Raw genomic sequence first — 22,401 nt, 5'->3', positions numbered from 1 at the left:
TTGGCTATGACCAAGGCACATTGGGTGGGGTGGAGACATTTCTTTGCCTTCCTGAATTTGTCTTACCCTGTCCTCTTTCAGAACAGACCTTTCTTCTCTATTATGACAGGCAAAACCAACCCAACTCACCAGAAAGTGCTTAGATTCAGTGGACAAGAGCTTAGGGAACATTTGGAAAGGGAATCTCTATTTGGAGAGGTGTCTGTGGGGCTCCACTTCCCACTGACTGTCCTGCTTGGCCCGGTGTATCCTTGGGTTGATTCTGAGCCTTGTTTCTTCTTGAATTTTCCAGTGCTGTTGCATGGAGTCATCTGCTTCTGGAGGGCTTTCCTAATATGAAATATGCTACCTTAGTTACTCATTTGCACTTTGTAAACCTACTGATATGTGACCATTTTCGGCCATACCTCATACCTTTCCTGATGCTCTGCTTTTCCAGCCTAGATACTCATGTAATCCACAAGACATAAGCAAATCACTTAAATATGATGTCAGTTCTGAGTTTTCTTTGACCTATACATAAATATATATGTACTGCCAATCATCCCCAACTCTAAAGTGTGTCGTGTACCCCCACCTCAACACCCCCACCCCCAGAAAGACGGGGCTACTCTGTGTAGCCCTGGCTGTGATAGAACTCACAGACTGGCCTTGAACTCACAGGTCCACCTGCCTCTGCCTCCAGTGCTGGCAGTAAAGGTGTGCACCGCAAACGTAGGGCTCAAAGTTTCTAAGTCACAATGAATGTGTCTTTTTGTGAAGAGTCTGGGAGGAGAGTAAGCAGTGGGGACAGAGGACATCTGAGACGCAGAGGCAGGAGATGCCACCCTGGCCTTATAAACATGTACATAGGACCAGGCCCATTTTCTGCCACATTTCCTGGGTTTGTGTAAAAACTACAGCTCTCATCTCAAAGGGAAGAAGAGGTAGATTTTTCTGGAATAATTTTGAGTGACAGCCTGGGAACACAGGGTTAGTTACCCCAGATTCCATATTTCAACACGGAAGCAGTTTCGTGGAGTTCCATAGTTTTACAGGAAAAAAAGAAGTCATAAATCAAGACAAGTTTAAAATAAATTGGTGGGTATATCAGAAAGGCAGTTAGAGCAGGATGGGAGAACCTTTTCTGTAGGCCCAAGAGGCTGTCTGATGGCATTCTTAGCTTTTGCCTTGGTGGAAGCTAGTAGTCTGTTAAGTTGATAGCTTCTAAAGGGCTTTTATATATTAGTCACAAGATGTTAGTTCAGACACGGGGTGGGCAAGGAATGGCTGGCTGTTCTGAAGACCTAGAGCTAGCCCAAGATAAAGTAATTAGTCTCTGGGCCTGCAGTTCTTATCAGTCAGTCTTCGTAGACACAGCTCCTTTCCAGGGGTTCTTATCCACACTCTTCAGTTACAAAGAACTGCTCACTACCCAGCTTCTCTCAGACAGTAGGTGGGTGGACTCAGATTTGGGAAGCTCTGTGATAACTAGACTCATGGGTCTTCTCGGACAGTTCTCGTGGTTGTTGCTTCCTACCCATCTCCTCTGCCTGGATATTGGCTTCTGGGTCAGAATCAGGTGCTGTGGTGACAAATGCTTTCTACAGCAAGCCTCCTTCCCTAGGCTTCTAGTGAGTAAATATCACCCTGATTTCTAACCTGTGTCTCACGGGACATTTCGTAGAGATCACGGTGTTTCTAGGCCTTCAGTGTGCAGCGTCTGAGCTCTGCCTCTTTTAGCTCCTAGAGCTCCTGAAGGGCTCTCTCCAAGCCTTTGCAGTCCCCCCTGCTTCATTGAGGCCAAGCATGCACTGAATAGGATGTGGTACAGGAAGGACCTCTTCCTGTCATTCCTCTGTTAGCAGTCTGCTCTGATAGACTGGACCCAGCTGTCTTACCCAGCTGTCTTTACACTAATTTAGTTATTTATGTATGTAATTATAGTATGAAAAGAGGTAGGCGGTCAACCAATCAGTCCTGTCTGCCCATTGTCCTTCAGACCATCAGTCTGTCCCTACCATCAGTCATCATTGGTGTTTTGAGACAGGTTCTCCCTGTGTAGGCCTGGCTGGCCTTTAACCCATGGTCCTGTGGTTTGCCTGCGGAATGCTGAGATTACAAGTGTGTGGCATTACCTGGGGGTTTGTTATCTCTGCCCCCTCCAGCCTGTCCATGCATATGACTTTGTCAGACGAAGTGAGTTTGATTTTGGAGGCTTAGTAACATTCTGCTCTTTGAAGCTCCCTTACTTCTGAGTACTCAAGTAATAGGACCTATTTAAAGTTGTGCTGAAGGGCTGGAGAGATGGCTCAGAGGTTAAGAGCACTGACTGCTCTTCCAGAGGTCCTGAGTTCAATTCCCTGCAACCACATGGTAGTACAGAACCATCTAGAATGAGATCTGATGCCCTCTTCTGGTGTGTATGAAAATGGCTACAGTGCACTCATATAAATAAGTAAAAATCACCTTTTTAAAAAAAAAGATAAAGTTCTGCTAAAGCAAGCATATTAATTTTTTTAAGTTTTTTCTTCCTCTTTTTTAACCCATTAAACCATCTAGCTGCCCTTTGCCTCCTTCTGTTTTGTCTTTTTTGTTGTTGTTTTTGTTTTGTTTAATGTAAGGTTTTGCCTATATTCACCCCCTTGTACCCCGCCCCTGTCAGCGTCCCCTGAGTCTGCTTGGGTTTAAGAGGAGGTCTGTAAACTTGAGCATCAACAGAACTGGAATCACCACTCCTGTTACGTGACGTGGGTGCACATACAGGAGCTGTGCGCTCTTGATCCTCAAGCTTCCCTCTTGATCTGGAGCTGGACATGTTTGTCTACTAGACCACCGTTGCCATTTTCAGGATCCCTTTGATTGACTCATGAGGATGTCATGTGGGATTTCCTCCTAGAAACTGTGTGTATGTTTATTTACTGCTACTATGCTTGGGACAAACCCCAGGTTTCATTTGTATAAGGTAACCATGCCACCACTGAGCTGACACCTCCAACAAGCATTATTGTTTGTTGTGCGTTGAGACAGGGTCTCTTTATACCCCAAGCAGACCTAGAACTTGTGGCTCCCCTGCCTCGGCCTTCTGAGTGCTGAGAGTGTAGTCATGGACCACCACACCCAACTTTTAAATTAATTGACTTACTAATTAGTCATTTCTTGTGGCTGTGAACATCAAGCCTAGGGCTTTGGTGGGTTTCATCAGTCATTGAATCATATTGCCAGCATGGTTCTAACTGTGGGACTGGCTCTCGCCTTATCACAGGAGCTGTTTCTCCAGCACCTTGCTAGCAGGCATGCTGGTGGCTCTCCTACATCCTCAGTGCCTTTCTTCTCATCACGGTTTTGAATTATTACTTGAAAATGTTGTAAGGTTTCAACTCATCTCTCCATTCAGCTTACCTCTTTTAAAGGAATATTTTGGTACATTTTTCTAGAGTGACTGAGCATTTCTCACAGTCCGGATCAGAGACCATGCAGTGAATGTGGCTGTGTTATAAAGCAGACTCCGTTTAATGCTGACTGCTTCTTCGGTTTGTGTCACAAGAGTGATTTATTATGTGAGAAGTTTGCTTCTTGTCTCCACTTTTCCTTTACCAACGCCTAGGACAGCTGCAAGTGCAGTCAGTAATAGGGGCACCACATCTGATTGGAGGTGGAACGGTACATGGACCTGGTTCTGTGTGCATGGACACTAACCTCCTTTCTTACCCTCTGGAACTGTTTCAGTATGATCAAGTTCAGCAAATGGCCCATGTAGATTTCGTCTTGTACTCACTGTCCCTGTGATGGAGCAGACTGGTCATGCTGGCCGGGTAAGCACTCTGACCCAGCTCTCCCAGCCTCAGCCCCAGGGGAGCCAACAGCCTAGAGCTGATAACTGAAATCTGTTGCTATCTGAAATAGTGTCCTGCTGCTGTAGATTACATTGTTCAGTCAATTGTGGACAAAAACATGAGTGGTAGTTATGAAAATCTTGGAGCCCAGTCAGCTGCACTTGTCCATCCTCAAGCCTGGAACCAGGGTGATAGTGTTTTATTGCTGTCTCAGAGTGTAATTAGTTATCCAGAAATTAAAAGTCCGACAGAAGCAGATGCTATTCTCATGGAATGAAAAATAAAGTTTAACCTTATTATTTAAATTAATTATTTTTAAATTGAAGAATTATGTGGGTAGCTTTCAACATAATTTTTCAACATGAGATGCTTAGGACTAATTTAGGTTTAGTTAGCCCAGTATTTATCACATTAGATTATTTATTGTGGGGGTTAAAAGCAATTTATTTCTCTTAGAAAATTTTAGGGACTTATGAATTGGGGACTTCAGCCAAAATTGGTGACTTTCTGAAGCAGCTAGTTCAAGAATTGACCGGTTTTTGTATTAATGAGCATCTTCCCTTCCCTATTGATTAATTAGCAGTTTAAAAGCCCGTGAAGTTAGAACACGATTCTCCTATACACATTATACAGAGGGGGTAAAAGCCTGTGTAGTTAGAACACGATTCTCCTATACACATTATACAGAGGGGGTAAAAGCCTGTGTAGTTAGAACACGATTCTCCTATACACGTTATACAGAGGGGGTAAAAGCCTGTGTAGTTAGAACACGATTCTCCTATACACGTTATACAGAGGGGGTAAAAGCCTGTGTAGTTAGAACACGATTCTCCTATACACATTATACAGAGGGGGTAAAAGCCTGTGTAGTTAGAACACGATTCTCCTATACACATTATACAAAGGGGGGAAAAGCCTGTCTAGTTAGAACACGATTCTCCTATACACATTATACAGAGGGGGGAAAAGCCTGTGTAGTTAGAACACGATTCTCCTATACACATTATACAGAGGGGGGAAAAGCCTGTGTAGTTAGAACACGATTCTCCTATACACATTATACAGAGGGGGGAAAAGCCTGTCTAGTTAACACGATTCTCCTATACACATTATACAGAGGGGGTAAAAGCCTGTGTAGTTAGAACACGATTCTCCTATACACGTTATACAGAGGGGGTAAAAGCCTGTGTAGTTAGAACACGATTCTCCTATACACATTATACAGAGGGGGTAAAAGCCTGTGTAGTTAGAATACGATTCTCCTATACACATTATACAGAGGGGGTAAAAGCCTGTGTAGTTAGAACACGATTCTCCTATACACATTATACAGAGGGGGTAAAAGCCCGTGTAGTTAGAACACGATTCTCCTATACACGTTTTACAGAGGGGGTAAAAGCCTGTGTAGTTAGAACACGATTCTCCTATACACGTTATACAGAGGGGGTAAAAGCCTGTGTAGTTAGAACACGATTCTCCTGTACACGTTATACAGAGGGGGGAAAGGCCCGTGTAGTTAGAACACGATTCTCCTATACACGTTATACAGAGGGGGGAAAGGCCCGTGTAGTTAGAACACGATTCTCCTATACACGTTATACAGAGGGGGTAAAGGCCTGTGTAGTTAGAACACGATTCTCCTATACACGTTATACAGAGGGGGTAAAGGCCTGTGTAGTTAGAACACGATTCTCCTATACACGTTATACAGAGGGGGGAAAGGCCCGTGTAGTTAGAACACGATTCTCCTATACACGTTATACAGAGGGGGTAAAGGCCTGTGTAGTTAGAACACGATTCTCCTATACACGTTATACAGAGGGGGTAAAGGCCTGTGTAGTTAGAACACGATTCTCCTATACACATTATACAGAGGGGGTAAAAGCCTGTGTAGTTAGAACACGATTCTCCTATACACATTATACAGAGGGGGGAAAAGCCTGTCTAGTTAACACGATTCTCCTATACACATTATACAGAGGGGGGAAAAGCCTGTCTAGTTAGAACACGATTCTCCTATACACATTATACAGAGGGGGGAAAAGCCTGTCTAGTTAGAACACGATTCTCCTATACACATTATACAGAGGGGGGAAAAGCTTGTCTAGTTAGAACACGATTCTCCTATACACATTATACAGAGGGGGGAAAAGCCTGTGTAGTTAGAACACGATTCTCCTATACACATTATACAGAGGGGGTAAAAGCCTGTGTAGTTAGAACACGATTCTCCTATACACGTTACACAGAGGGGGTAAAAGCCTGTGTAGTTAGAACACGATTCTCCTATACACGTTATACAGAGGGGGTAAAAGCCTGTGTAGTTAGAACACGATTCTCCTATACACATTATACAGAGGGGGTAAAAGCCTGTGTAGTTAGAACACGATTCTCCTATACACATTATACAGAGGGGGGAAAAGCCTGTGTAGTTAGAACACGATTCTCCTATACACATTATACAGAGGGGGGAAAAGCCTGTGTAGTTAGAACACGATTCTCCTATACACATTATACAGATGGGGTAAAAGCCTGTGTAGTTAGAATACGATTCTCCTATACACATTATACAGAGGGGGTAAAAGCCTGTGTAGTTATAACACGATCCTCCTATACACATTATACAGAGGGGGTAAAAGCCTGTGTAGTTAGAACACGATTCTCCTATACAAATTATACAGATGGAGTGTTTTGTTTTCTTCTGGCACACTCTGCTGTGTTTCCAAAGATGACTTTTACATTGTTTCTCTGTGTTATCCTGGCTGTCCTGGAGCTTGCTGTGTAGACCAGGCTGTCCCTGAACCCTGAATCCCCCTGCCTCTGCCTCCTGAGAGCACTGGGATTAAAGATGTATGCTTGGCCCAAAGACGACTTTTATGTTTCCTTAAAAGAAAGCAGCACCTTTTAAGAACTCAGGATTTTACTAACAGACGCTCTTTGGAGAACGTCTGTGTTGTTTACGTGGCAGTCCTAAGGACAGAGTGTCAGTGCACGTAGCTCAGGGGAACTAGTGGTTCCGAGTATCCCTGTAAGTGCCTGACGCGTCTCCGCCCATTCTGGAGGGGTCGTCTTTACTATCTTGCATGTGCAGGTCCTAGGGTTTTAGAAGGTCCCAGGGTTTTAGAAGCGTTGCATTGTGAGGATTCCGCCCTCAGCCACACCCAGCACTGTCACCCTTCCATTTGTGTCAGTGTTACTCAGATAGCTTCAGAGTCTCTGTTGCTTCTCCATTGTTCTATTTCATTGTAATTCCCCACAAGGCAAGAAATATCTGTAGATTAAAGCTTCCTTCCCTTAAAATTAGTATTTAGATAAGTAATTGTCTGCTCTGTCTTAAAGTGAAGCATTTTCAGGTTACCAGTACTAGATCTGTTTGAATTAGTGACCTAATACTGCTGCTCACTGCCACCGTGCAGGTTTCCTGAAAGTGCCGTAAAGTCCACCCTGCCTGTGACATAATTGAAACATGGATGTTACCGTCGATGTGACCCCGAGACACTGTGGTGCTTACTCACTGATAACATCATGAACACAGCCGTAGTCCTGAATATTTGGGGGGTGTCTTGTGATGATTCACATTTTGTTTTTATTCTGTGTGAGTACTTTGCCTGTAAGCACGTATATGTTTCATGTGTATACTACACCAGCAGAGGCCAGCCGAGGGCTTTGGAACCCCTCGCCTGGATGACAGGCTGTTGGGATCTGATTTGTAAGTGCTGGGAATGGCACCCAGGTCCTGTGCAGGAGCAGCAGATGCTCTCAACTGCTAAACCATCTTTCCTGCCACAGTGTTCACGTTGTTTTCTGGGTTCACTGAGTCTACCCAGAGACTCCTTACATGCTGGCCAGGAGGCAGCACCAGCTACAGAGCTCTTTGCAGGTTTAGTGTATTTGCTTTGAATATCACAGTTATTTACTTGGCTTTTCTTAATTATACTTGACATGTTTGTATATGAGTTTGTTCCTGGTCAAATCTGAAAGTCTAGTATAGGCATGGCAATGACTCACTCCACCTCTCCTGGCTGTCCTGTTAGACCTGGGAACTTTGTATGGAAATGAACATTTGTTGTGATGTTTCTGTAACTTGCCACACGGATTTAAGCCTTCAAATAAACATTTTAAAAGAAAGCATTTTGAAATAATTCTAAATTATTGGAAAGTTGCAAAAAAATAGCATTGTGCTTATGATTTTTTTTTATTGTTGTTGTTGTTTGACATAGGCTGACCTGAACTGTGTATCTGTGTATCTAAGGATGGTTTTGAACCTCCTGATCTGCCTCACATTGGGCATAGTGTTTATGCATGCCCTTTTACAACTTCCCTCTGATGTTAGCTCTTACATAAACAAATTCCAGAAACATTACTGGGAAGTTTTGGTACAATACTATTAACTAAACTACAACTCTTGGGTTTTCGTTTGTTTGTTTAGCGATTTTTGTTCGTGAACAAAATAAAAGGGGAGAGAAGGGGTGTCCAAATAAAAATGTGGTAGAGAGCCAGGTATGATGGTGCACGTCTTTAATCCCAGCCCTTGGGAAGCAGAAGCAGGCAGATCTCTTTAGTTTTGATTTCAGCCTTGGTCCACAAAGCAAGTCCAAGCTGGACTACAACCAGTCCAGGACAGTCAGGGCTATACAAAGACACCCTGTCTCAAATAAATAAATAGAATGCAGTAGAGTTTAATACTCTGTACTCTATGCCCCTTACTGGCCTTCTCCAAACTGTCGTTAAAGTCAGTTTTCAGTTGTAGTTTATCAAACTTCTCTGAGGCTTTGTTACCTCCATTAACACTAAGGAAGGGGTTCCTGCCTTAATCCGCTGGGTAATTTGATTATAGAGGTTGGACTTTTCAGATTTCTCACACTTTGCTGCTACTTTGTTACCTTTGGTTGTGCTTGGCGTCAAACCCAGCCCAAGGACTCGAGCATGCTCACCAACACCACTGAGCTGCAGCCTGAGCCCAGAGCACTCATTCACACTCAGTGTGGGCTTTTTGAATGCAGTGTTATATTTCTGTTCGTCTGCGGCAGTGCCTGTTTTCTGTCCATTCTAACTCTCTGTGTGTGACTGTTTGTATTGCCTGGGCCAGGGAGTGGGCATTATTAGAAGGTGTGGCCTTGTCAGAGTAGGTGCATTGCCTGGCATGGCCTTAATACTCTAGTCCTGGCTGCCTAGAAGTGAGTGTTCTGCTAGCAGCCTTCAGATGCAGGCACAGAACTCTCACCTCCTCGTGCACTGTGCCTGCCTGTGTGCTGCCATGCTCCCGCCTTAATGATGGACTGTACCTCTGAATCTGTAAGCCATCCCCAACTGAATGTTGTCTTTTATAAGATTTGCATTAATCACGGTGTCTGCTCACAGCAGTAAAACCCTAACTAAGACAGTACCAGGGACTGAGGTTTTGCTGTGATGGGCCTGACCATCACAATGTGGCTGCTTTTTGCTCGTCTGAAGACTCTACCTCAAGTTAAGGTAAACAGACTTACATTCATTGCACTGACAAAGGAAGTCTCAGAAATGCCCAGTTCTTTGGTTAAGTCTCATGAGCAAGTTCCAGGACAGCCAAGCTTAGGCAGTGAGGGAGTCTTAAACAGAAGCTGGTGATAGGTGCAGAACTCTGCAGCTTCGGCCACATGCCTCTCCTTTAGAGTCAGGAGTTAGCAGGGACGACTGGGACAACTGATGCTGGCCAGCTGGAGCTAAGATATTAGCGGTGATGAAGAAGAGGCCGGCATCACTGAGAGGAAATCTTCTGGAAGTATTTTCTGAGAGCACAAAGAGGCTGTGTTCCAGAGATAGCCAAGGTTGTACCTCATGCTGCAGCTGCACTTGGTAATGTAAGAGTCACCCTGGTGGTACTGCTTTTGAAGGGGTGAAGGGGTCATGGAGAGCAGCTGAGGCTTAGCACTGTGAGAGGCTGTGGAAGAACATTGGTGAAGGTGCAGCCTCAGTTGCAGTTAACGGGCCAGGAGTGAAGGGGTCATGCAAAGGACTTGAAGCTTGGCACTATGAAGTGAACCTATGAGAGGCTACTGGTGACGCCTAGCTGCAGTGGAAGACCCCAGTGTATTGTAGATGTCAGGACCATGGGATGACCACCAAGCACAGCAGCAGCAGTGGAGCGGATCAACCTGAGCTTCGAGCGCTACAGAGGGCAGAGCTGGGGAAGTGAGGCCAGCCCTTTGGAGGAGCCCAGAAGATCATGTGTGGATCCCAGACAATGAAACAAGAAGCTATAACATTGAAGTTGCCTCAGAGACCCCAAGATGTTTGAGATGCCAATCCAGGGCTATCTGCTGGGGAAGCTGGTAACGGAGTGGAATCAGAGCAGGAGAAAGAAGTGTGCTGCAGTCAACACAGATGAAAAAGGAGTGGAGATCTGAAGATGCTCTGACATCAGACATGGAGACGCAGAGTGTGGAGTTTGCCCAGCTGGGTTCCTGTTTTTCTTTGAGGATTACAGTTAAGTGAGTGAATGAATCTCAGAAGAGACTTTGAACTTTGGACTTTAAACATTGTTGAGACTGCTATAGACTATGGGGGCTTTTGAAGTTGGACTAAATATATTTTTGCCTTATGCTGTATTTAGTTATGGCCCCCATAGACTCATATGTTTGAACAAGGTTATGGGGGCCAGGGAGTGGGATGTGATTGTTTGTATATGCTTGGGCCAGGGAGTGGGCAATATTGGAAGGTGTGGTCTTGTTGCAGTACGTGTCTCACTGGGCATGGCTTTAATACCCTAGTCCTAGCTTCTCAGAAGTGAGTAAATAGTCTGCTACCAGCCTTCAGATAAAAATGTAGAACTCTCACCTCCTCCTGCACCATGCCTGCCTGGACGCTGCCATGTTCCTGCCTTGATGATGATGGACTGAACCTCTGCACCTGTAAGCCAGCCCCAGTTAAATGCCCTTCATATAGGATGTACCTTGGTCGTGGTGTCTGTTCACAGCAGTAAAGTCCTAAGACAGTGACTGAGTAAGTTCAAACCTTCTCTTCTTGTCCTTGATTGTATGCAGGGTGCTGTGTTTTAAGTGTTTGTGGAATTAGTCTAAATTGTATTTCTGCCTTCTGCTTGAGTCTGGCCTCTGAAGGCCAGCCCAGTGACTGGTATACAAGTTGAGCTGTAGATCCTCATGTAGCAGAACAGTCACTTTCTTCCCCGGATGTAGACCAGTTTCCTCAGGGATGGGCTTACTAGGGACTCCATTTTCTTGGACTCCAGAGTGCCAGTGAAATTTTACTGAACTTTTTCCTCCTGGGTAAAAATAACTTTCAGTCAAAGTTCCTGAGTGTTAGGCTCATTATTCTTGACATCCTGTCTTTGACTGGGGCTTCAGCCTGTCTTGTTGGCCCTTTGGTACATTTGCGGACATATGCCTAAATGCATTTTTAATTTCTGAAGTGGGGAGCAGCAGGAGGAAATATATAGTGCTCCCCCACAACCCGGATGGTTGAGTACCATGGTTGGATAGATGATGATGATGATAATTATAATTATTATTACTATTATTACTATTATCACAGGTCTGGCTATGTGCTTCACTCTGGCTTGAAATTCACCATGTCTCCCAAGCTGCTATCAAACTTGGTATGCCCCTGCTTCTACGGACATGCCCTACTGAGCCCATAATTGAACATTTGCTGATAGTGTATTTTAAATGCTCAGTGCATTGCATATAAGATCTTACAGCTCTTATCCGTAGGAAAATGTGTTCTGTACAGCTGGCCAGTGGACAGCTTGTGATTCCTCCTCTCTGTTGGCTGTTATCCCTCAGAGTGACTCGATGTCATTTGAAACATGCCATTTCTTCTCCATTTTCCTTTTCTGTGTCACACCAGGCCAGGGCAATCCAAATTAACTTATCAATTCCTGGGCATGGAAGCATGTTCAGGGGCTGGGCAGAAGCACTGGCTTCTCCTTAGGACCCAGATTTGGTTCACAGCCCCAGGGAACCTCACGGCTCTTCTGGCCTCCCCGGCACCGGGCATGCACATGGTACAGAGACATACATGCAGACAAAATTCCCTGTACATTTTAGTTTTAAAAAGGAATATTTAGGGGGCTTTGCTCGTTGTTGTATATTCCAAAATGAAAGATGATTTGGATTGTTTGAGATCTAAAGTTCTGGTAATGAAGTTACTCACATCAATCAGGTGTGGGTGTGAATGCCTCTTAATTTCAACCCTTAAGATAGTAGAGCCAAAAAGACTGATTAGAAGTCCAAGGCATCCTCAGTCACATGATGTGCATGGAATATTTAAAAAGAAAGATTGTTATAAAAAGTTCGGGGCTTAATTTACCTTAGGTTTTAAATTCCCTTCATTATGCCTTGGCACCAAATGGATTCCTAATGTACAGGAATTGCTGGAATAAATATTTTTGGAGTTTAGGGTTTCTAGTCTTGCAATTTCTGAGAACAAATTGTCCCTTCCTCCTTTTTAAGCATTTATGGAGGCAAGTCTAATCCTGGGGTAACAATGTTATCACTCAAGTGGTATCTGAGTGCCGTCAGTGAGCATGCATCAGATTCCCGATGTGCCAGAGGTGTGTGTCCCCTACATGCTCATCTCTTAAACTGAACTCTGCTTTGCTTGAGTGGACATCCCAGAAACTCGTCCAGCAGGTTCCTCAGAACTCTTGTCACTATTGGCTCTTGGGTGCTTCTGGCAGTTCTCTAGGAGTGCTTTGAACAGTTGGTTGTTCAAACTGACAGGATTTGTTTCATTTATAAACAAAAGGCTTAAGCCAGTGTTGATTTTTGTGGCAGCTCTGTTGCTTAGTGTGAGGTGCTAATGAGGCGTGGGTCGTAGGTCGGACCTCTGCTCAAGCGTCTCTCTGGCCTGATTTGCCAGCCAGCTGTCTTGCACATGTGTCCTGTGGCTCACTGTGGGGACCGAGCAGGAGCACAAGGAACAACAAAGACTAGACTACTGATAGGCCAGTAACCGCTCCATTAGGAGAGCAGCTCGTTAGTGTTCCTGTCTGTAGCTCTGTTGGACTGAGTCTTCCTCCACTCGTGAGCGTCTGGGTCGTCTGAGGGAAGTTTAGAATACAGCTCACATCTTAGGGCATGTTTCAATGTAAAGATGGATTTTAGTTTATAACAGAAACATTGCTTCATATCAGTCCATATTTTTGTATTAATTTGTTTCCTATGTATGTATGCATGTATGCATGTATGCATGTATGTATGTATGTATGTATGTATGTATGTATGCGTGCATGCATGCATGTATGTATGTGTATGCTGGACATCAGATCCCTTGGAGCTGAACTAACAGTTATGTGCCTCCCCATATGGGCACTGGGAAACAAACTCATGTCCTCTAGGAGAGAAGTGCACACTCAGATCTTAACTGCTCACGGGCCATCTCCAGCTCTTACAAGTTATAATGAGAAAGCCCAAGTGGAGGGTGGGGCATCTGCAGAGTGCCCACTGTGAAGAAGCCAGCCAAGCGTGAGAAATACCTTCCAGTTCCCTCTTCCCCAACCATCCAGCCATCTCCTTTTAAGAAGGGTGTGTGTGTGCGCGCACGCGTGCGCGAGATTTTCTAGAAAACCACACAAGCATTTTATTTATGAAAGCATTATTTATAATAATTCATAAACTACTCAACAGATTTGATCAAATGTATTTTGATCACCTAAATCTGACCAGAAGTTGAGACATCTCTTCATGATGTCTTTCATGCTAGTAAATATTCTGGTTCTATTGTGACTTGGAGGGATTTTAAGGGGCTATGGGGGACAGGGTGTGAGTCTTAGTCTTTACGCAGACATTCTAGACAGAACTCACGGCAGTCCTCCTGTCTCTCAAGTGCTGAGATTTTAGGGATGAGCTATCATGTCTGCTATGTCTTGCATTGTTTACCTACATGGCTAAAAAAGGGGGTGTGGCCAGAGAGAGAGATAGAGACAGAGAAACAGAGAGACAGAGATCTTAAAAGATATGTCCTGTCCCCTCAGGAATCTTTTGACCAATAGTGAGCCTCAGGATGTTGTGTGCCACATTGGGGTTGGACCCTTTCTTTACAGTTATGCTTTCATTTTGGTGTATGCTAGGTGAGAAATATTACTGTCTTAAACTTTTGATTTCAACCATTATAGTTTTTTAACATTTGCTTTTTAAAAAGATTTACTTCATTTTATATATGTGAGTGTTTTGTCTGTGTGCATTTTTGTGTCTACATGTGTGACGCACCCATATAGGCCAGCAGAGGGAACAGGATTACAGATGGGTCCCGCGAGCTGCCAGGTGGGCTGGAGGGATCTAGCCCGGGTCCTCAGGAAGAGCTGCTGAGGCATCCCTGTTGAGGCACGTTCATTCTCTGGGGGGAGGGATTGGAGACAGGGTCTCTGTCTCCGGTATCAGGCAGTTTCAGACTTTGGGGGGTTGATCAAAGAGCAGAACACACAAACCTGTGCCCTCATGAAGTTCATTTACATTCAGATGAGACGAGACAGATAGTAAGTGATTATATCATATCAGCTGGCAGTGACTGCTGTGGAAGAAAGCAGTGGAAGAGAGAGAGGTGTGGAGTGGCAGGGCGGGAAGACAGCAGTTCTGTCTGTTTTAAGTAGTTTGATTGAATGCCAGTCACTCCAACTTGTAAAGGACGTGAGTGTGTCATTCTGGATGCTGGGAATAGCATTGCAGGGCCCTGACATAGGGTGTGCTGAGAGTCTTTTCAAATACTGGAGGCCTCCACCCCCACCCCTGTGCTGGGGATTGAGGGCCGCATTCATCTTAGGCAAAAGGACTTGGACATCTGATAATGTGTCAGCTGCCCTGCTGCAAGCTACAGGGTGGCGCCCAGGAGGCAGCAGGGAGCTACTGATCCGCAGCAGTAGACAGAGAGTGTTGGGGTGGTGAGTAGAGACCATGTTCAGAGGAGCAGTATTTGGGTAGACTTGGTCTTAGGTTAGGCAACATAAAGGTTTCAAGGTTGCTGGCCTGGATAACTAGGAGAGTGCAGTTACTGGAACGGACAAAAATAAAGAGAGTGGAGCACACGGCAGGAAAGACAGACACACTGCTTCCTGAAACTGCACGCCTGTGACTTGGAATAAACTCCCCTCGGGGGCCAGGCACTGCAGATAGGCCTTCAAATAAAGGTCATAGTAGGGCTCATTTGGTTTAGGGTTTCTGTTTGTTTGGCTGGCTTTGTCTGTAACTTCTTTCATGAGCCACTGGCTTCCAGACAGCAGTGTAGGCTGCCAGCTCGACTAGTTGGGTTAGAAGTTTATAGTTGGGTTATAAGCAAGGCAAACCTATAAACGCCCATGGGAGTGGTGTACCGGGGTGAGAGCCGTTTTAGGCAAAGATTCAGAGAATAAAATGGCTAAAATATGGTATTACAAGCTGTTCGAATGTTAAAGAATGTGACATGGGAGGGGTGTCATCACCTTGCAAAGAGCTGTCTTGATTGAATGCTTCTTCAGTATTCACCACTGGGTTTTAAATGTAAACGTTGTCACCAAGCATTTTAAGGATAGCCTATAGGGCCTGGGTATGCTGGTGAGCGCTCTACCACTGAGCTTCCTTTCTCACTCCCGACTTTCAAACACGGTTTACTAAACTGCCCAGGTTGGCCTTCCTCTGCAGTCTGGCCTCAGCCTCATCTGAGGCCTTCTTCATTAGGCACAGCTCAAAACATAATTCATTTGAAAAATTATTTCTTTTCACAGTCAATTACTTGATAATTGTTTTTATCCTTTGAGAATATTTCCTTATTACGGTTTTATGCTTACTCACTGGGGGTGGGGTAGAATGTGGGAGCGTTTGCATGTGATGTCATGCATGTGGAGGTTGTAGAAACTAATGAAAGTTGGTCTGTCCTACAGTGTGGGTTCTGGAGATTAAACTCTGTCGGGTGTGGTGGCAAATACCTTTACCTAATGAACCAGCTTTCTAACCCTGTGTATGGTGTTTTGGACAGTTTTAGGTAGCTCAGACTGGCCTCAGGTGTGCTGACTATCCAAAGATGACCCTTGACTTCCGAATCTCTCCGTCCTTCTGACTGACGGACTGTGCAGTGCCGGTGTGCCCTGTGCACGCTAGGCCAGCCCTCTGCCAAGTGACATGTATATCAGCTCCTAAAACATCATTTTTGCATGAAGCTTTTAAGACTTGAAAGTTTTGTGGCTTGCTTCCTAATATGTTGACCAGGCATTCTTCTGTTCTACAAAAAAGGAAAGCTTGGTTTTGTGACTTGTAGCTAAGAAAAGCCCTTTTATCTCCCCATGGGCTTGTTAAAGACGGCTTGGTGCTCTGTGATGAGCTCAGATGGTGGAACCAGCCAGTTTGCTCTATTGAATTTTTTTCTCTTTGTCAACTTCATTCTAATTGTTCTTTAGAGAATAAACTATTTCTTAACATCTGAAAGCTCAAAGGTCTAACATTGGAATGTATGGGATGGCCAAACTAAAATGAAGACTGTTCTTGACTGTGGGGGTAGCTACAGATGCCCCTCCCTACGCTATACCTCCCCAGTCTCCACCCAGCCTGGTTAGAACCTGGGTCTTCCACCCTTTCTTTATAGTAATATTTCCTTCCATGTCCCCAAAGGACACATGGTGGGCGGGCGGATAATAGAGCATTCTGTGAAACGAGCCTGGAATTGAGTCCCTTAGTTCTGTGTAGGTTTTCCCACAAACACAGGTTCTGTTGGAGAAATGTTCGTTTTTAAAGCAAAGTTAGTAAGAGATAGAGACCGTCTAGCAGAGGCTGATGTGTTAGAGGATAACACAAGATTATTTCCTTTTCCTGTATTTTTAAGTGTTTTACAGAAATCAATAAGATATTCATTACAAGGTACCAGTGTTAACTTTAGGGATCATTCTGCTGGGCACAGTGCCTTGAAAGAATGAAGCAGAGGCTCTATGTCTGGCATGGAGAGTGGGCAGGAGCCAGAGCAGTAGGCAGGACGGGTGCCGTTTGTGTGGCTGTACTTGTGGCCCTGCTGGTGGAGGGTAAGGGAGCCAGGAAGCAAATACAAGCAAATTGCCACAGTCACGTTAGCTAGGAGGGCATGCTGGGGCATCCTGTGCAGACACATAAGGATCTACACTTTGTGTGTTAATGTGCGTGTCAGAATAGTCAATGAATAATTGTTGGATTGAGCTTTGAAACCAGGTAGACATTTAGACTAGTGAAAACCAGTGTCTGTCTATACCTATACTGACTACAGGAGAAAGTGTAAGATTTTAATTACCCTATTCTGTCAGTGGTAGGGAACAGAACTGCAGCCTTGCACAGGTCAGGAAAGCAGTCCTTCCTCTCCCTCTCAGTTCTGGAATTACTGTCGTGTGTAAACACGCCTGATGGGCGACTGACTTTATGTGTATTACTGTTTTGCCTGCATGTGTGTAAATGCACGTGTGCAATCGGTGTTCATGGAGGCCAGAAGAGGGCATCAGATTCCCTGGAACTACAGTTTCAGATCGTCACTATCCAGTATGTCAGTAAGGGGAACCGAACCCAGGTCCTCTCCAGCCCAGGCTGATATGAATATCTTAGGATATGATATGAATAACTTAACCTAGACTTCTTTCTTGTTCTGTTTCACTGCTCATGAGCTTTTCGAGTAATGCATGTCCTTTTAAGACCAGCCCAAAATACCATCTATTTTATTACTGTTATGGTCTCAGGGGGGCAAAGAACATGGACAGTGTTTCTTTACTGAATAAATGCAACGTTTAGTTTCTTGCTCAGTAGACCCCAGAGGTGTTCCGAGGAACCAGTGACTTGTAGTCAAGTTAGTTCTGCATCTAGTTCCTTCATTTTACAACACTCACCTCAGGATCAGCTGAGGTGAGACTGAAGTATACCCCATGAGTGCAAGGCAGTGGAGTCAGGACAGTCAGCACTGTGTATGCTACTACTGTTGCTGCACTGTTGAGAAAACCTCCCCGCAAAGGGAAGTACAGAATCTGATAAGAATGCTGCCAGAGTTCTAGGTCGACCTCCATGTTGAAGTAATGAGCGGATCTCTGGTAATTAACATGTTGACCCAAGAACAGGTGCTTGACAAACTTACTTTCCCCTGCTCCATAGGAAAGGCTGCCGATAAATTAGGCCTCTTGGCTGTCAACTGGTGAAGGACCAGCTCAAGCAGATCCCTGTAGAGTAAGACTTGCCTTTTGTGTGGCCATAAGGAAACCTCTCCTGGGAAGAATGATTCAGACAACCCAACCAGGGACAGCCACAGCTCAGCCGAGGCCTCTCTCTCACTCCTCACAGACTGGGAAAATTAGAAATCTAAGAACGGGGGGAGGAGGGAAAAGGAAAGAAAGAAAAACCCAGATAATTTATAAGATCCTTTCCGACTCAGTGTCAGCAAGTAGCAGAGCTGCCGCGGGCCGGCAGCTGGCAGGGCTGGTGAAAGCCTTACCCTGTTGCAGAGCACTGTACCCTGGCCTCACCCTCGCTGTCATTCTCTCTCGTGCTGATTTGGTGCTGGCTCTTTTTCATTTGTCTTCATCTTTATTTGTGTCCCTTTGCCTTTACCGACACAAAGCACGGCTAAAGTGTGGCCATAATGCTGTCGACCTCCGAGACTCCATCCTTTGCAGCCTGTATGCTGGAAACGAGTGCTCCCATGCTCCCTTACAGCTCCACAGTTGTCCAGTCACAAGGGAGCTCTCTACAGCTGACCCGGATCATGGAAGTCAGTCACCTGAGTTACCAGCAAAAAAGAAGCCAACTCTTGGCATGAGGAACCGAGCAGGGTTTTCCTCGGAATTGGCAGCCCTCTGCTTCATCAAGAACAGCAGTCATGGGGCTGGGGATTTAGCTCAGTGGTAGAGCGCTTACCTAGGAAGCGCAAGGCCCTGGGTTCGATCCCCAGCTCCGAAAAAAAAAAAAAGTACCAAAAAAAGAACAGCAGTCATTAACAAGCAATGTAAAATTCAGTAAAATACAGTGTTTTGTAGATGAGTTTTCAGGTTTTCTAACCTTGCTGTAATGTTCTAGATTCATAACTGACCTATAAATAATCTCAGCAAGACAGCATAGGACAAGTAGAAGGCGAGATTATAGTTTCTTGACCCAGGTAAATGATCACTTATGGAATAATTTTAAAAAACTGTTCAAACTAGATGCTACATCTAAGAGTAGCTACATCTTAGACTACATCTAAGACACCCTGAAGAGTCTATAAATGTGTATGACAACAAAGGCCCTTCTCTTAAATAGTGAGCCCATGATTGGTTGCACATGGGACTGGAAGCTCAGTGGGAGAGTGGAGATTGCATGTGTAAAACAATGTTGGAGAGAGTGAGTGAGTGTGTGTGTGTGTGTGTGTGTGTGTGTGTGTGTGTGTGTGTGTTTTCCCAAGTCTTGAGTCTCGAACAGAACTTGGGGTAGTGTGTTTTCTTTCTACCATGTGGGTCCCAGGCATCAAACTCCAGTCACCATGCATGGGAGTCAGCTGCCATTAGATGGCAATCAAAGGCAGTAAGTATAAGTAAGGGTCTTTGGTTGGTTGATCTCAAGATGTGTGCTCTCCCTGTGCTTCAGGCTGTCCTAGAATGGTACATGGAGCCGAGTCTGCTCTCGAACCCTTGGCAATCTTGCTGTAGCCTCCCAAATACTGGGACCTGCCACACCTGGCTCTGATGGTTTTTGTTGTTTTGTCCCTTACGATTAATTTTTTCTAGCTGTCTTGTTTTGTTAGAGACAGTTTCTCTATGTATCCCTGGCTGTCCTGGAGCTCACTGGATCACTAAGGTGTAGATTAGGCTGGTCTGGAACTCACATATATCTTAAAATTCTTTGCTCATTTATATCATTTGCAGTATGACTATAACTTTTGAGAAAAAGGATTTTGTTTTGCATGGCTGTTAAAATGTTAAAAGTTTTATAAACCTTTCCTGAAAAATTAAGATATCAAGCCAGTAAATATTTATGAGATGCACATTCTTCAGCCTTTAGACAATAGTAAAATAACCCCAGATTAATGTCTGTGCAGATGACTTTGATAAGTCCAAGATGGGGAGGCAAGCTTGTAGCCAAGAACTTTTGTTTTCCCACATTGAGTATTTCTCACTGTGGTTAAGAGGTAGAACTTAGAGCTGATACTCAGACTGTTTCTTGTCTGGAGTTGTTTAGTGGGTCATTAATCACATAAAGATTTGCAGAGCTTTCTGGGCTCTAGCCTGGGAAATGTTGCAAGTACTCAGAGGGTGGCTTGGGCCTCAGCACTCACATAGCTTCCATGCCATTATGCCTCCGTTTACCAGAGACGTTCTGTCCTCTTCATTAGTAAGAAAGCAGCCATTTACCTTGAATGAACTTAGTTTCTCCTACCTGTGCTGAGGCTTTAGTTTTCTAACCAAACTGTCCGATCTGCTTTATGTATCTGCCAAGAACATGTTTATATGTGCAGTCTGCTTGTGTTCTGGCTAATGTTTCCATTTCCACACTGAGGTGCATATGGTTTTCTATTCAGTGAAATGTTATAATAAACATTCTCAGTTAATATAAAGTATTTAAAAATACATGAATGGCAGTATTAGCCTTGCCATACATTGACCGAATACTGCCAGGGTGTGTATCATCACGTGTAGGCTACACTCTGACACGGTCCTGGTTGGTTCCATTGTCTAATTATCTGTGATGTGGTCATATGAAAACAAAACCAGGGCTCTCTCAGTGTAGGAAAGTGTTTGCAACTGTGATTAGTAACCTGCTATGGGGACTGGGCATAGTGGCCCAAGCCTTCAGCCCTGCACTAGGTAGGCAAGTGGATTTGAGCCAGCTTGGTCTACATTGGGCTATGCAGAGAGACCCTGTCTCAAGCAACACCAAACCTGCTATCGGTAATTAATAGGAAATAAGTGTGGCTTGTGGTAAGTTGCTACTTTATAACACACATTCTGTAAGTAATATATCCTAAAGAATTCACACCAAATAAAATCTTACTATTCATACATTCTTGACTTAATTCTTTTTTTTTTTTTCTTTTTTTTTTTTGGAGCTGGGGACCGAACCCAGGGCCTTGCGCTTGCTAGGCAAGCGCTCTACCACTGAGCTAAGTCCCCAACCCCTCTTGGCTTAATTCTTACCTGCATGTCAACCCATTCCCTTAAAAAGATAAGCACAGGTAAGTGATACTTTTTTTTTACTTTTTTTTTTTTCTTTTTTTGGAGCTGGGACCGAACCCAGGGCCTTGAGCTTGCTAGGCAAGCGCTCTACCACTGAGCTAAGTCCCCAACCCCCAAGTGATACTCTTTGTGGCATATAACTTTAATCTTTTCCAAATCCTATGGTTCTTAAATGCTTTAACCTCGCTTGTAACTTGCCACCCACCAGAGGTAGTGGGAAAGAAAGGATATGGGGGACCTGTTCGTTTAGAAATGTTCTTTGGAGCAACTCCTGTCTGTGTTGTCTGAAAATCAGCAGTTCAGTTCACAGGGCAGCAGGCAGTGACAGCTTGATCCACTTGCAAACACTTCACATGCACCAGCAGTCCAGGAGAGTCAGGTTAGCAACATCAGTGACACCACCTAGCAGAGGCAGCCAGGCCGCAGCCTCAGTTCCAGTCAGCAGGTGGGACCAGCAAGAATACTAGAGGTCTATGTGCCTGTCAGGGAAGCAAAGGTCAGCGAAGACTCCAGGCCCACAAGCATTGCACAGTTAGCTGTACCAGCAAGCCAAGCTCTGTCACTGTCATTCCACAGAGTCCTATTTATACCCTCCAAACATCAAATGTCCTCTACGTGCGTTGCCTCAGCATGGGCCTTGCCTGAACACGTGCATCCTGTCAGCCCGCGTCCCCGGAGTCCTGACAAATGGAGAGGTTAGAGAGCCACAGTATCCTCATACTCCAAGTCTGCTGTAATCCCTTGGCCTATAGCATCACAGGATAAGGCTATATCCAGCCACACAGGACGTGCCATTTGGAAGGACCCTGGTGCTAGCTTATGGTCCTAGATGGGGTAGACATAAGTAACTCGTGTAGAGACTTCCAGTTACTTTCAGTTTTGGCCCTTGAGGGCGGATTGGACTTTGTTGTTACAGATGATAACATTGTTTCACTGGTTTCACAGTGTTCAGAGATGTAGGTCACTGTTGGCTTTTGCCTGATGGCTTTGAGTTTGAGCAGATGTTGATTAATTCATGAACCCCAACTGCAAGGTAGATGTTCAGTATTGATTAGACACATGCCCTGGTTGTATGCAGTTAAAACAGACTCTGTTGTGAAAGACTCCTAAAACTAAATCAATAGACTGCTAAAGTTGGCTTTACCTATAAATCTTGGCATTTTATTCCCTTTTCTAAGTGAGAAAAGCTGTTAGGAATTTCTATGGTTTGCACTGTTAAGAAAGCTAGCTGTGTATTGGACAATTCATGTGTTAACCATTCTAGGTAAGTATAAATTATTTATGTCTACATCCTACCTGAAGAAAACTGACTTAGTGGAGGTGATAACAGGATTTCTTTGGAAAATTATCATCTTTATTCTGATGACATGGATAGAGAACTTTTCTTAGAGCTGATCTAAGTACTAATAAAAATTTCAAGATGTAGATCCCTACAGTGTAAAACTGTCTACGGTCTCAGTGGTGATCATGACCAGC

At 44.5% G+C, this 22,401-nt stretch overlaps 1 protein-coding gene across 11 annotated transcripts in view; it reads left to right on the top strand.

Moving 5' to 3' along the window:
- The window catches only part of Kat6b (lysine acetyltransferase 6B), a 172,909-nt gene that overhangs the window by 70,785 nt on the left and 79,723 nt on the right, over positions 1–22,401 (top strand). The gene's annotated exons all lie outside the window — the stretch shown is intronic.

Source organism: Rattus norvegicus, chromosome 15 (genome assembly GCF_036323735.1).
Source record: "Rattus norvegicus strain BN/NHsdMcwi chromosome 15, GRCr8, whole genome shotgun sequence".
Classification (NCBI taxonomy): domain Eukaryota; kingdom Metazoa; phylum Chordata; class Mammalia; order Rodentia; family Muridae; genus Rattus; species Rattus norvegicus.
Note: the sequence above shows the minus strand (reverse complement) of the source record. Positions and strands in the feature narration are given on the sequence as shown.